This window comes from Octopus bimaculoides, chromosome 20, assembly GCF_046866305.1.
Source record: "Octopus bimaculoides isolate indiv1 chromosome 20, ASM4686630v1, whole genome shotgun sequence".
Lineage (NCBI taxonomy): Eukaryota > Metazoa > Mollusca > Cephalopoda > Octopoda > Octopodidae > Octopus > Octopus bimaculoides.
This window is the reverse complement of record NC_142947.1, coordinates 18,198,208-18,208,207: the sequence shown is the minus strand read 5'-3', so window position 1 is coordinate 18,208,207 and position 10,000 is coordinate 18,198,208. Positions and strand designations below refer to the sequence as shown.

The 10,000-nt window shown below is 36.8% G+C and overlaps 1 protein-coding gene across 2 annotated transcripts in view; it reads left to right on the top strand.

The window, feature by feature from the left end:
• Positions 1-10,000, top strand: part of LOC106867209 (uncharacterized) — a 200,241-nt gene that overhangs the window by 81,033 nt on the left and 109,208 nt on the right. Inside the window, exon 1 of one of the 2 annotated variants that reach the window (XM_014912016.3) lies at positions 4,752-5,042. The exons of the other annotated variant lie outside the window; for it this stretch is intronic. The gene's annotated coding sequence lies outside the window, so the exon portion shown is untranslated. Of the gene's footprint in view, positions 1-4,751; positions 5,043-10,000 lie in introns of those variants that run through there. 2 annotated transcript variants of the gene reach the window in all.

Genomic DNA, 10,000 nt, shown 5'->3' with positions numbered 1-10,000 from the left:
GGTAGACAAACTTGTCTACTACCTTCAGAATTGTTCCTTCAACCAAGATAGCTGGTTTCACATAGGTATTTCCTGGTGCAGGCTGGAACATTACAACAGTCTTGTCCAGGCTAATGCTAAGTCCAAATGCCTTGCAAGAAGCAGAAATGCAATTCATGAGTATTTGCATGTCATCCTCTGTATGAGTGACTAAGTCACAGTCATCTGCATAAAGGAAGTCACGAATAATAGACCGGAGAACCTTTGAATTGGCAGCAAATCGGCGAAGATTAAAGAGGCAGCCAGAAGATCGATATCTGACATATATTCCCAGAGAGCTAACCTTAGCAAAAGCATGAGTAAAAGCAGCAGCAAAGTACAAAGAAAAGAGAGTTGGGACAAGGATGTCACCCTGCTTGACACCATTCTCTACAGGAATGGGTCCCGCCATGCCACCACCAACTTTGACCCAAACCTCCATCCCATCATGAAATGATTTAATTATAGATACAAAGTGATCCGAACATCCAAGTTTGCCAAGTATTATCCATAGATATTTACAGTTTATATTCATGCAAAGGAAAAATGAAGAAAATGGAGATTTTGAAGTTGTAATGCATCAATCTGTGTGTGGTGCTGTTTGTAACCCTGCTAAAATTTTTGTTAAGGGTAAGTTATTTAAGGTTGTTGATTCGTTCATCTATCTTGGAAGCTCTGTACAAAATGATGGAAATCTTGATACAAAAATACATCTGCGAATTCAAAGGGCAGCAAAAGCATTTGGTGTCTTGGAGTCACGCGTTTGGCTCCAGCGACATAAAAAATAACAATACAAAATATATATATTTGTGTATGAATATCTTTGTCTGTGTCTGTGCTCCCATCACCGCTTGGCAACCAGTGTTGGTGTGTTGACGTCCCTGTAAGGTTGCGGTTCGGCATAAGAGACCGATAGAATAAGTACCAAGCTCAAAAAATAAGTACAAGATTTTTTTTTCTTGTTCTGTTTTTTTTTTTTTTTTCATACGCTTCCCATTTCCTTTACTTTTGTTCGCCATTTCTTCTTCCTTTATTTTCCTCTATTTCTATACCTCCACAAAAACCCACGCTGTTTTCTTGTTACTTAACGTCACAACCATAAGCAACGCAATTATTGCGGACATCATCACTATCATCATCATCATCACCATCATCACCATCGTCATCACCATCACCATCATCACCATCAAGACCATCATTGCTATCATCCACCAGCACCACCATCACCACCACCACCGCCACCACCAACACCACGTCTACCACTACCACCACCAACGTTGCCCGCTTCTATTATTTCATTTGAAAGACATTTGTTTTGGCCATCATATTATGGATATTGTAGTGTTGGTGTTGGTGGTGGTGGTGGTGGTGGTGGTGGTGCTGCCGATGGCGGTAGTTTTGTTGTTGTTGATTGCATACCGCTTTTTTTCTTTTGTGTGTTGGGTGTTGCTCTTATAGTCTCCGTCGTTATCGTCGTCGTCGTCGACGTCGTCGTTGTTGTTGTTGTTGTTGTTGTTGTTGTTGTTGTTGTTGTTGTTGTTGTTCAGAATGAAACAATTTATTTACGGCTAATAACAGACTAATGACTTCTGCTATGGATATTTTCAATTACCTACCGCATTGTGGAGTCTCCGTATGGTAGATGTAGTGGAGGGGGAGGAGGGTTGGAAGGAGAGAGAAGAATTATATACACTCCGATGATGGGCTGGTGGTGGTGGCGGTGGTGGTGGTGGTGGTAGTGGTGGTGGTGGTAGTGGTGGTGGTGGTAGTGGTGGTGGTAGTGGTGGTGGTAGTGGTGGTGGTGGTGGTGGCGGTGGTGGTGGTGGTGGTGGTGGTAGTGGTGGTGGTAGTGATGGTGGTGGTGGTGGTGGTGGTGGTAGTGGTGGTGGTGGTGAGAATGGTGGTGGTAGTGGTGGTGGTGGTGGTGGTGGTGGTAGTGGTGGTGATGGTGATGGTGGTGGTGATGGAAGTGATGTTGGCGGCAGTGGTGGTGGTGATAAAGGTGCTGGTGATGGTGTTGGTGGTGGTGGCGGTTGCGGTGGCGGCGGCGGTGGTGGTGATGGTAGTGGTGGTAGTGGTGGAGATGGTGGGAGTGGTAGAGCTGGTGGCACTAGTGGTGATCGCAGTGGTGGTGGTAGTGACGGTAGCGATGTTGGCGGTGGTGGTGGTGGTGGTGGTGGTGGTGGTAATGGCGATGGTGGCGGCGGCGGCAGTGGTGGTGGTGATTGCTGTGGTGGTTGTAGTGGTAGTGGTGGTGGTCGTAATGGTGGTGATGATAATGGTGGAGTAATATTGATGGTGGTGGTGGTGGTGCTGGGAATGGTGGTCTGTATTGGTAGTGGTGATGATGGGGGTAAGGATGTTGTTGATGGCATTGGCGGATGCCATGGCAACATGTAGCCATGGTAGTTACAGAGCATGGTAGAGGTAGCAACGATGATGGTGATGATGGTAATGGTAATGGTAATGGTTGTGATTGGTTCATCACAATATGCGACCGTATGGATGCAATTAACATTGGATAGGACGTGTCTCCGTCATCAGGGTAGAGAAGACGACGGAGGCTTGTCCTATCCAATATTAATTGCACCCATAAAGTCGCATATTGTGATGAACTAAATCTACCAACATTATTATGGATCGCCGAGCCCAGAAACAGCTGTTGGGCTTATAACACCTTTCTCCCACCCTTTTAATTTTCTCTGTCGTTTGTACTCTGTGTCAGTCGGACCCATTAATATAAATATCTGTATATTCATACTTAAAAAATCATCACCTGAAAGTCTCCATCTTTAGCTTTCCCTCGTTTTGCATGTATACATATAGACATATTTTGCATTTTGTACCCAAACTAATATTTGTAACATGTTTTATATATTTAATGTATTTCATGTACCTAATGTGATTATCCGCATAGTTGCCTCAAAACTCGCTCAACTTGATCCCTCTCATAGCCTTTCTTTACCTTGTGGAATCGATCCCCTGTAAAGACATTGGAGTCTAAGTCAGAATCTTTTGAGCTCTACTAAGTGTCTTCTCTACGGAAAATACATACACACATACATACATACATACATACATACATACATATCTCTTTTCTTTTCTCTTTTACTTGTTTCAGTCATTTGACTGCGGCCATGCTGGAGCACCGCCTTTAGTTGAGCAAATCGACCCCGGGGCTTATTCTTTGTAAGCCTAGTACTTATTCTATCGGTCTCTTATGCCGAACCGCTAAGTGACGGGGACACAAACACACCAGCATCGGTTGTCAAGCAATGCTAGGAGGACAAACACAAACACACACATACACACACACACACATATATATATAGATATAGATATATACGACGGGCTTCTTTCAGTTTCCGTCTACCAAATACACTCACAAGGCTTTGGTCGGCTCGAGGCTATAGTGGAAGACACTTGCCCAAGGTGCCACGCAGTGGGACTGAACCCGGGACCATATGGTCGGTAAGCAAGCTACTTACCACACAGCCACTCCTGAAGCTGCTATATAGCTAATGGACTACAGTCGGTCATATATATATATATATATATATATATATATATATATATATATATATATATATATATATATATATATATATATGGTAGTTGTCTACTCCTTATGCAGAGTTTTACTACCTCCTGTACCAACACCTTAGAACCATCATGGCATCTGATATGGCTTTTTAAACCAGACAATGTTCTGAAAACACACCCACATAGATTGCACATCCGATTTGGACCAACAAGAGCCGCAGATAAGTTCTGGCCTTAAAATGGATCTTAAAATGTCTTTTGAGGCCTCTGTTAGATTTGCAAACCTTCTGCAATGCATCTACAAACAAACATGCATAACATCTAAGGGTATATGTTTTCCTTCTGAAGAGATTATGCTCAGAAATATGAATTTAATACTTAATTAATTTCACTGTGTATAACTGAAACAGCTGTAAGGGATAATGATCGATTTGTTAGTGATAATAAACTCTTGTTAACTTCAGAAAATTCAAGTATGAGCTGCTCCGACCGGCACACACTCTAGCTATGCCACTGAGACGAGAGTTTGACGCTGAATCAGTGGTCGGATTATGTATGTGCACGAGAGAGAGGGAGGAAGAGACAGACTGGCAGACAGGCAGGCAGGCAGGCCGGCAGACTGACAGAGTAGCCGGGTGTCTCTGCGTGAGTGGAAAGTAATTAGTTTGGTAATTGGTAATGGTAGGATAAGTAAATGGTTGGAGGAGGTAAAAGAATAGATAGATAGATAGATAGATAGATAGATAGATAGATAGATAGGGCATGTATATGTTAATGGCGGTGGGAGTTGGGAGTGGCTCACCATGCGAGGAGAAGAAACGAAGCGTGATGGAATTGTTTGACAAGTGGAGATTGGAAAGAGTAGGAATAAAGAAGAATAATAAAAGACGGCCGTAGAGGTAGAGTGAAAGAGAGAGAGAGAGAGAGGGAGAGAGAGAGAGAGAGAGAGAGAGAGAGAGAGAGAGAGAGAGAGAGAGAGAAATGAGGTGGAGAGAGAATATGAGACAGACAGAATTTGAGAAGGAAAACGCGAGAAGAAATAATGAAGAGAGTAGGAGAACAAGTGGAAGGATAAGTGGGAGGTAGAGGAAATAAAACGGTAGCGGGAGTAGGAAGTGGAAGTAACTTATATGTATGTGATTTGAGAGAGACTGCGAGAGAGACAGTGAGAGAGAGAGAGAGAGAGAGAGACTGGAAGGAAGACAGAGAATGGGAGGAGGCCCTGTGTGTATGTATGTACATACGTATGTTCTACGAGACAAGAGTAAAAGAAAGAGGAAGGGGGAGAGGGATATATAGACAAAGAGGAAGAGGAAGAGAAGGTAGTTAATGCTTAAAGACAAGGGGGAAAATGATGTATTGAGAAGCCAGTAAAATAATCACATAAGTGAGGCGATTGCTGCTAAGTTAAGGAGCTTTGTGACGGATCTACCTTCTTCGTGTGTGAGTTATTGGTTACATTGAGAGGAACCACAGCAATGGTAAATACAGACATTTCTCTCTATCTCTCTCTCTCTCTCTATCTCTCTCTCTCTCTCTCTCTCCCTCTCTCTCTCTCTCTCTCTCTCTCTCTCTCTCTACCTATCTATCTATCTATCTATCTGTGTATTTATCTATGCATACATTCACACACACACACACACACACACACACACACACACACACACACACACACACACACACACACACACACACACACGCACGCATATATATATACCGGAGTAAGCACATAAAATGTGCAACAAGGTGGAAAAAAGAGTACTCAAATACCAGAGGTAGAGTAATATGCTTTATTTAAAAGCAGCAGAAATATAACAAAAGACTGTTACTCGGAGTTATACCTATAGATGTAAGTATGCATATATACGTATGTATATATGCATATATATATTTTATATTATTATTATTATATATAAATGTGTGTATATATATATAAATATATATATAAATGTCCACTTTAGTGGTCAACGTTATATATATATATATATATATATATATATATATATATATATATAAGGTTGAGGAGGGTATTGGATTTAACCAAACCCCGGAGGATACAGGTAATACCGAGTAAGTGCTGTATACCGATTAGTCTGCCCCAGTCGTTGTATGAACAGGATTGGGTATTATAAGTCGTGTATTAGCGTGTGTATATGTAAATATATAAAAACAAAAAGATAAAGAGAGCAAAGGTAAGGTTGAAGAATTTTATGGATAGAGTCTTACAGCTGTTTCTAGGAAGATCCAGTACTTCCCTTCATCGGAGACAGAAAAAATAAAGTAATCTATTATTATATCCATAGGCGGATATTTTTAGTATGAAGTGGTAAAGAGTGTGATGTGCTGAAAAAAGAGAGAACAGTACTTGAAGTGTAGTTTCATTCCAGTGGTAAATATCCGTGTAGAAATTCGTGCAAATTAATCCTTGTGTGAATAATCTGGAAATGTATGTTGGAACGAGAGTTGATATAGCATAGATAGCAGAGGTATATATATTCCATATTGCAATAGATTTTTGCTTGTTTACTTGAAGAATGTCCAAGTCATATATATACTAAGTCATATATATACATAGGCAAATTGAAAGTTAACGACAAAACTACAAAAGTCAAAAGAACATACACATGGAATTAATTTTGGTTGACACTCAGTATAAGATGGAAAAAAAAAGAGTGAGTATGTATGTATGTATGTACGTACGTATGTATGTATGTATACGTATTCAGTTGTAAAGTTATGTAAAGGATTCAAGAACCGAAACTTTCGTCATTGCGCTTATCAAATAGATGCATATATATATGTACACAGACACACAAACAGACACACACGCACATTCATACAAATACACACACACACACACACATGCATACATACGTATGTGTGTATCTATATGTATATATGTATGTATGCACATGCATTCATTAGGATGTCAGTACATATTGTGTGAGTGTGTTTGTGTTTGTGTGTGTGTATGGGTGCGTGTGCGTGCGTGTGTGTGTGTGTGTGTATGTATGTGTGCGTATGTGTGTTTATAACACTGCCACAAGGTAACACGCACCATGACAGAGAACTCACAGAATTGTAAGAGTGTCGAACTTTGTAGAATCATTCTAATTTCAAATCCTGTCGAGGACAACTTTTCTTTCTATTCCTCCTGGGACGAAAAGATATAGTTACTAGGATCGGTGTTATCATCCAAGCCATACTCCCTAATGTTGCTGGCTTTGTACCTGAATAAGAAGCAATTATTATTATTATTATTATTATTATTATTATTATTATTATTATTATTATTAACCTCATCATTCATCCTTATCTTAATAATTTGCGTTCTGCCAAGTTTGACTTTGCCTTATGCCTTTCTCGAGTCAATAAAATAAGTACTGGGGTCGACCTAATGGACGTGCCCCATCCCCTCGAAATTGCTGGCCTTGTGCCAAATTTAGAAAAGATTATTTAGCGTAATTTCGTCCGTCTTTACGTTCTGGGTTCGAGTTCTGCCGAGGTCGATTTTGCATTTCATCTTTTCGGGGTCGGTAGAATACGTACCAGGTGAGCCCTGGAGGTTGATGTAGTCAACTATCACCCCACTCCAAAGTATCAGGTTTTGTGCCTTTAGCAGAAATTATTATTATTATTATTATTATTATTATTATTATTATTATTATTATTATTATTATTATTATTATTATTATTATTATTATTCAGTAGTTTTATTTTTATAACGTACTTTCACTTCACTACCGAGCGCAGCTCTGTGCGCCTTGGGTATGTGCTGTGGTTTGCTGTGGTGCTCTTATGTTTACTGTATTGAAAGTGTTTTGCGTAGAATGTGTGCAGTACCCAGTAGTGCAATTATTATATCTAAGAATGTATGGTTTTCTGCATACATTATCCCATCTACCGTGTTCATTATATGAATGAACCTTATACTGTCTAGACCCTGAAAGAAATGAAGAACAAAATTAACACCTGTAGGATTTTAACGATTAAGGTAAATGATAGCACAAAGCATTCTAAACTAGTTCCTCTTTATTTTATGTCACAACTTCTCTCAGTAATCTCACACAACAGTATTGAACTATCTCTCTCCCTCTGTCGCTTTCTCTCTCACACATTCACACACATACGCACATACATACAAGCATACACATATACATGAATGTATGCATATATATGTGTGTGTATATATATATATATATATATATATATATATATATATATATATATATATATATATATATTGTAATATTGTAATAAATACATACATGTATATGTTTGTGCAAGTGCATGTGCATATAAATATTTGTATCAATATAATATACATGTATATATTTATGTATATGTACGTATATATATATATATATATATATATATATATATATATATATATATATATATATATATATATATATATATATATATATATATATATACTTTTCCAGTGAAATTCTATATTATTATATATATATATATAATAATAATAATAATAATAATAATAATAATATAAATAATATATAAATATACGCAAATATCCATACATATATGTACATACCTACATCTATATGTATACATACATGCATATATATATATATATATATATATATATATATATATATATATGGGAGAATATACAAAAAATAACAACAGAATATATACATATATATATATAATAATATAAATAATAAATATATATATGTATGTATATATATGCATATATATATATATATATATATATATATATATATATATATATATATATATATATATATATATATATATATATATATATGCATACGTATATGTGCATACTTACATCTGTACATATATACATATCTATGCCGTTGAATGCTCGAAATGAGGAGTAGATAGACAGCCGAAACCTATGAATGGTCCTTTCTCTGTGTTTACTTGCCCTGTTTTTCATTTTTTCTCGTTGTTTACGTTTTTAACTCGTTTGTTTTTGTTTATGTATTTCATGTTGCTTGACCCGTTGGTAATGTCCTGTACTCATATATGCATGTATATATATATATATATATATATATATATATATATATATATATATATATATACGTGTGTGTGTATGTTATATACGTAACTTATATTGCATACAATATGCAATGTACCAGTTATATATCTATATATTATATAGCAGATACCATACACATAGAATTACACGCACACAGACACAAAAGTATGTAGTATATACATATACATACATATATATATATGGATGTATACATTATATATATACATTATATATATATATATATATATATATATATATATATATATATATATATATATATATAAATATATATACATACATTATGTATATATATATTAATGGGGAAGGCCAGTTTATGGGATCACCCTACATTTCCCGTCCATAAAGTGTTTAGCTTTATGGTGTATCGTCAGACACCAAAACTTGTTAGCCTAAGAGCACTTCAAAAGAGGTCTTAAACGAACAGGTTTTGGGGTCTGACGATATGCCATAAGGCTAAACCCTTTATGGACGGAGAACCCAATGTAATCCCCTAAACCGACCTTCCTCATTAAAATGTGCACTGCTCTACATCTTAGAGTGTGCTTCTTCTTTCAGATTTATGTTCTCTTCAAACGATATATATATATATATATATATATATATATTTGTTTTATATATATATATATATATATATATATATATATATATATATATATATATATATATATATATATAGGTAAGTGGTAGGTTTGCCTCGATCCTTCAGGGGTAGTCTGAAGCATCCAAGCAACCAGGGGATGTTTAAATCCGGAGGCACTCCTGGGGATCACCTGTATGGGTACCGTCTTGGGAAGAGGGCGTCCAGAGGCAGGTAATATGTTGCTTAAACCGTAGTTTATGTATTTACTTGGAGAATGGAGCAACAAATGCAAGAAAAAGCATTTTCGTTGGACTAGATAGTCGTTGTTTTATTATGTGGAGCTTGTGAAATGAGTCAGTGTGGAGGTTATATATATATATATATATAAAACAAATAATAAATGAGTATATGCATATATACGTACAGGTATGTGCATACCTACGTCTACCTGTATATATATAGGTGCATATCTGGGTACAGGACATTGCAAACAAAACGTAGACAAAAAAATAATAATAACCAGAGTACAGAATACACACAGGCCACATAGAGAACATTTTCCTTCATCAGCTACCCCCATTCTAACACACCATGCACACAATACACACATACATATATATACATCATATATATAATATATATATATATATATATATATATATATATATATATATATATATATATATATACATACATTCACATTCACACACGCGCACACACACACACATGAAAATAAATCAAGACTTGTGTTACATACGCATAGAGTAAGACCATGGCATTTAAAATCCTTGGACACGCCGAAACTA